We start from the raw sequence: 6357 nt of genomic DNA on the forward strand, positions 1-6357 counted from the left end.
GAGATGCATCACTCTGTGCATTTAAAAACCAAACCGAAAAACCATACCGAAAATAAACCGAACCGAACCAATTTTATGGTTTTTATGGTTTCTAGTTTCGGTATGGTATGAACTTTTCATACCAATTTGAACTTGGTTTTTATGGTATATACCGGAAAACCGAACGGTTAACCGAATAAATCGAAGTAAAAAATAAATTTATATTTCTTGAGATGAACAACCATACAAGTTGTCATTTTTCTTGTACATGAGTCAAATGCACTACTAAGCACGTAATTTTTTCTTGTAACATAGTCATTTTTCTATTTTTAAAATGCTAAGCACGTCCATAACCATCAACAGATGAATCAATGCATGCATATATATTTATATATATAGTCATATACTATTTGTGTAGAATAGTATGTGTTTTGAGTCATAAATTTGCTAATTATTATTACGTCATTTCCAAATTCGCGTCAACTTTGGTTTTTATGGTATATACCGAAACCATACCGAAATAATTTGGTATATACCGAAACCGAACCGTATTTTAATTTCATATCATATTTACCGAAATATCAATACCGTACAAACTGAAAAACCGTATAAATCAGACCATGCAAACCGAATAAACCGAACGCACAGGGTGAGAGACGCCGATTTGAAGCTGGAACTACACTGCTCCCCGCACTTTATTCATACGCACACTGTTATATCACAATATACAAAAACCACGACTCCACGGAGCGCGCCACCAGTTGGGCGGCCTGGCTACCCCGGCCTCCCACCTCTCACGCGCACGAGATATGCGCCGCCTCCTCGCCGCCGACGCGCTGCAAGGCCGGGTTCGGCGCCGGAATGCACTGCGAAGCCGCGGCCACCGTCGGAGCAGGGGTTGCTTGCGCTACTTGTGCGACTGGCATGGGCACCTGCTGTTGCTTGACGGAGGCGGCCCTCTTGCAGGCGGCCATTGCGAAGGTCTGGTCGGCGAGCGGGACGATCGGGAGGTTGTCGCAGTTGCAGATCTCGATCATGAAGCCGTCGGGGTCGTGGAAGAAGATCTGGTCCACGTAGATGCCGCCCTCCTCCACGCACCGCTGGATGTACGGGATGCCCAGCTCCTTGAGCCGCCGCTCCACCGCCACCATGCTCTAGCACTGCAAACAAACACGCATTTTGCTCGGCCATTAGTCCCAGAATGTTTTTGTTAGAGCAACTTCAATGGGACGACCCATTTCGTCCGTGACCGTCTGTTTGGGTCGGCGCGAACAGAAAAGGCGGCCTAAATGGACGCGCGTCCGTTTTTCGTCCGCGGATGATCCATTCCCAGTCCATTTTTAAGCCTGATTTGCGTCGGCGCGGACACGCGACGAACGCGCGCTTGCTCGCCTACTCCTGTCCTGGGCCCGCTCGTCGGGGGCACATTGGCCTTCCCTCCCCCAGCCAACAAGCAACCCTCGCCCTTGTCTCCTCCCGCGACGGCGCCGCCTATTTTGCCGGCGACTCTTTCAGCTACCGCCGCCTCCACATCCGCCCAGCAACGCCGCCCCTACCCCCAGTCGCCCGCCGCCGCCGTTTTACCGCCGGGGAGCAAGCTGGTTCCCCGCCGCTGTTTCCCCACGTCCAGCCGCCCGGCGACTAAGAGGACGCCTCAATTGATCTCAGAAGTGGACTTCCACATTCTTGAGCTAGCGAGACATCGTGACTCAGCATGCAACTCGTTTCTATGTGGTGAGCGGTGACTAGACCTGGTATCCATCGTGCATGCCAGAGAACCAGTGCAACACGACGGAACAAGAAACCAACGCGTGAAATTAAAGATATATGCGCCGCGCACACCAGCCCGACCCGTCCTTGTCGGCCACCGATGTAGTAAAACGAGCTGTCGCCCATGCCATGATTGATCCAAAGAACCGATCGATGGCACATAACGGCACTGTTACTGCCGAACAACATGCGGGCTGTCCGACGTCCCTTTCGTCACACCCTAATACCCTGAGAGAGAGGGAGGGAGGGAGAGCTGTCTTGCTGATGGGACCAAGCTGTGGAGTATCATCCATGTGGCTTTGTTTGTGGGAAAAGCAACCCCCTGCTCTGTTGGTGATGGAGATGACCGAACTGCTTTTGGCCACGGGGGACATGCAATGCATACGTGCGTTCTAGAGAGTTCCACAAGCAACCCTCTTGAGGCTATAGGTTTTTTGGTGGTTCTGAATCTAGACCACATACGCATGCTGCAACATCTTGGAACACCAAACTTTGTACTTTCACTGAACTTTAATCATTTATGTTTTAATCATTTTCACTGAACTTTGATAATAGATCTGTATCACTTTCGCAACAAAAAAATAATTTTGCCCAACCTCAAAAATAGAGAGAGAATAATTTTGCCTAACTCAAATTGCACCTATCGTTCGAGAAATGTTGGGCAGCCTTTCCTGGGTAGGCATACATAGCCTTTCCACGGAACACGGATCCGAGGAACTTTGTGTTGCAACGTGGCCAACCAGTTCACGGTTCCTATACGCAGCATGGGTACCACCGAACGATTGAATGCCCACTTTCTACGCCCATTTCTTCATGCCTATCTAGCTTTGTCACCGTGGACAGCGACCCGGTAAGTGCATGTATGTACCGTGGGATAATAAAACCGCATTGTATGAACATGTGACGTGCAAGTACTGGACGCACAGTCACACCCACTTTGACGTGCACGTGAACACAATTTGCCGGCTGTGTAAGTGTAACACATGCATCCTGCCATGTTTGTTGTCTGCCTCTGCCCCAGGGTCTGGCGCCCTTCGTTACAAGACATACTGTATCTCGTCTAATCATTGGTTTGTTTTAATTTTGAGGTCTGGCTAAGGGTCGCGACGAGCAAGTTCCTTCCGCATAACGTTGTATCACGTGTGCTGAAAGCAACCCTCGCATGTGCCAACAAGGGTTGGATAAAACGTGACGGGCATAGAAAGGAGCAGCTAACGACGACGGAGAACCTAACCTATCTCGCCTACGCACCAAGCAAGTTAATTCCTTCCTCTCAATAAAAAGAGGACCGTTACAAATTTGTTCAATGGGAGGAGACGCCCCGTCGATCACGAGACACCTGTGATGACTTCGCCAACCTTAAAATGTTGTACTGGTCCCGTGTCTACTTATAAGGGTAGGGATGCTGGTGTGTGCGCGTTTGTAGAGAGAGTGTATATGAGCCTTATGTTCAAGAAAAAGAAGGAAGGCAACCGTTACCATCTTTCAGTCCTGGACGATGTATCCTAGCCATCTCAGCCATAGCAGCAGTGTTCGCAACCAAATCGAAATTAACTACGCACAACGTACCTGGAAGGAGATGTGGTTATCCTTGGGGTTGATCTCCTTCTTCGCCGGTAAGCTCTCGGGATGCTTCGACTGCAGCAGGTGGATGCCGATCCTGTAGTTGAACAACCTTCACTCACAACAACATCAAGAAAACCACCGTCAGAGATTCAGAGCAGTGCAATTAACACCGATGCTCCTACGTATTGAGCTGAGGATCCGGTTTGATTACCATGCGCCGTCATATTGATGAAAGTGAAAGCTTGGTTATCTTTTAACTTTCATATGCAAGAAACATTTTAAACATCCTATGTTTTATGATTGGAAATACATAGAAAATATTTTGAAATGTTTCTCTATGAAAAATTGCAAATCTGTTAAATACCTTTGATAAAGGGAATCATACTCAGTGAGGAATTATATTTGAACTAATGAGAAAAGTGAAATAATAAATGATATTGGAACTCGTATGTATCTTCATTATGTTATCATAACTTAGCTTTCGGAATTTATGCTTCATTCAAGCAGTGGAAGGAAAGACGAGTATCTAAGGGAATCTCACACATCATATAAAATTGTGGAAAGTGCATCACAACCTGTCACTTGTTTTGAAATTTATATTAAATATAAACACACTGAGGAAGCTATTATTGTATCTACGAGATGAGAAATAAGTCCAGGTACGCATATCCTTTTTTTTGTGAAGTATTAATATGGTGCAGGTTCACTGACCGAAGTCAGGAATTTCTTTCAAAACATGGTTGCTTATGGAGTTTCATTTACTGATTGGATTTGATATTATGTGGTTTTGGAAATTTTATTCTACATGGTTATCATATATTTGACTCAATGTGGAATTAATCATATTATTGATATATGTGATGGAAAACAATTGATGCGGAATTTCACTTGAGAAACAAAATAATCGAGGTGCCTATAAAGGCGGAATTACACTCGAGGAAATAATACTCGAGGCGCCGAGGACAGCTATGCTGGAATAATTAGGCGAAAACTAAATGTCTCTAGTGATCTTAAGAGTCACAGCAAGGAAACATACTGAGGGAAGGTATCACTATATATTTCTTTGGATTTTCAACATAGTGTTACCCTGGTTGCTGACCCTTGACTAAGCCTATTAGTCATGAGGTATTTGGTAAGCATGTTAAGACTATGGGGTTACGTATATTTGAACGATCGTTTTGGACAAGTGGGAGATGTTGGAATTATGTGTCCTGCAACTATACTCAAATGACTTGAAATTGTTAATATTTGGAATACCTCATTATGAAATTATACATGTTTTTATACATGAAATTGCTTTACATGTTTATCATGGAATTGTTACTTGCTGGAATGTACTTAAGTTATATGCTTAAGGAAGCTGGTCGATTATCAGTGGAATACAATATAGTAGTTATATTGGAAAGACTATCGGATACACTGATGATTGGAAGGAGCTAGATCGTATAGTTAGATTACAGCCCTAATGTAGATCTACATAATTAGATGAATTTACACTCTATTATGGCGCGTTGCTCACAAGCGCGTGCTCCAGGGACATAACGGGTAGAATCCGTTAACAGACAAATATGATCGTGGTTGGTAATTTTATCTGGACTCTATCCCGAAAACTAGTGGAAAAAAAATTAGAAATCTTATATCTGTATAAGAGGTGGACTCTTTGAAAAAACAATATAAGAAGGTCCCTACCCACTAGCCTCAGATATGCGATTTGTGAGCGACACCACGGATAAGCGCAGAGAAATAGAGAGTAGACTAAAACCCTAAATTTCTTACATTGGTATGTTGAGCAAGGTTTAGGTCACGCCGCCGCCGTGATCCTAGTCGATCCACCAGGACCGAACTCTGCCACCGGATCAAACTCTGCTCCTCCAGATCGCTCGGGATCCTCCTCATCGCACGACTCTAGGGCTGACGCCGATCGGGCGCTGCTAGCCAGCTTGCGCTCGCGCCATGCTGATTACACCAAGTTGTTGGAGGCTTCGTATGATCCAGAATAGTCAAAGCAAAGCTCGCATCGTCTGCTAGTGCGTTGCTCAATCATGCACCCAACCCATATACGAGGCACACCATGCAAGATTCTCCCTGTGTAGGAAATTAACTCTCTTTGTGAATCGTAAGATTTTTTTCTTGATTGGGTTCTCGGAGCCGCCGCTCCAAGTCCACTCCGTCGACTCCGTGTTGTTCCGCGCCGAGTCGAGCTGGACTACCGCCGGTGACCTCCGCATCGACGAGTTCGCCACCAGGTCGCCACTAGACCTTCGCGTCGTTGGGTTCGCTGCTCCGTGTCAGTGTCGCTCAGATGCGTCCGACGCGACCCGACTGCATCACTGGCTTGAGGTCCTGGCCAGGAAATTCCGCTGCGTTCGGCGGCCTGTTGACAACCGAAGACGTGGACAAGCTTGCCATCCTACCGCTGCCTGTACGTGACTATGTGTCGCCTGGATGGTTTCGTTGCATCCAATCGGACAAACGACGACCGGTTGACTTTTGCCATAACCGACACTGCATGCTGCTTCTTCTCTGAACGGCCACTTCGCAAGGATAGCTGAAGGAAAAGAGAAACTTCTTTTGCTTCTACTGCTTCAATACGAAGGCGTGTAGTACTTTGGTATATGCAGGAAGGCAAATAACACGAAAGTGGAACGAACTTTTGCAAGCAACGGCCAGCTTGCTGGAAGGGCTACACGCACCAAACGCATCCATGGTTTTAATCATTTTATTTGATCACTGATTAATTTTTTTCTCAGATCTATTGCATGCAATTCATGACAAGCAGATGATATTTACTCCTCAGAAGAATACTAGTCCATACAAAAAAGAAATCCAAGGACCTTAGATCATGAGTGCCCGGATGGGCTGGCAATTACTTCAGTGAAAAGATAGCATGGAAATTATGCACATCTAGAAAAGATCTTATTACTCAGCATCACTTGTTTGTGGAGGAAGTTGGGAGTTAGTCCATGGACAAGGAAATTTCTCTTCAATTGTTGATATGCCTGATGATAATATTTGCACTATATTTATTTATTCAGGGATATT

General features: G+C 45.6%; 1 pseudogene; it reads right to left on the reverse strand.

Annotated features, from left to right (window-relative positions):
- Positions 1-672: 672 nt before the first annotated feature.
- LOC119351943 lies at positions 673-5543 on the reverse strand (annotated as a pseudogene).
- Positions 5544-6357: the final 814 nt, after the last annotated feature.

This window comes from Triticum dicoccoides, chromosome 1A (genome assembly GCF_002162155.2).
Source record: "Triticum dicoccoides isolate Atlit2015 ecotype Zavitan chromosome 1A, WEW_v2.0, whole genome shotgun sequence".
In the NCBI taxonomy this organism is placed as follows: Eukaryota; Viridiplantae; Streptophyta; class Magnoliopsida; order Poales; family Poaceae; genus Triticum; species Triticum dicoccoides.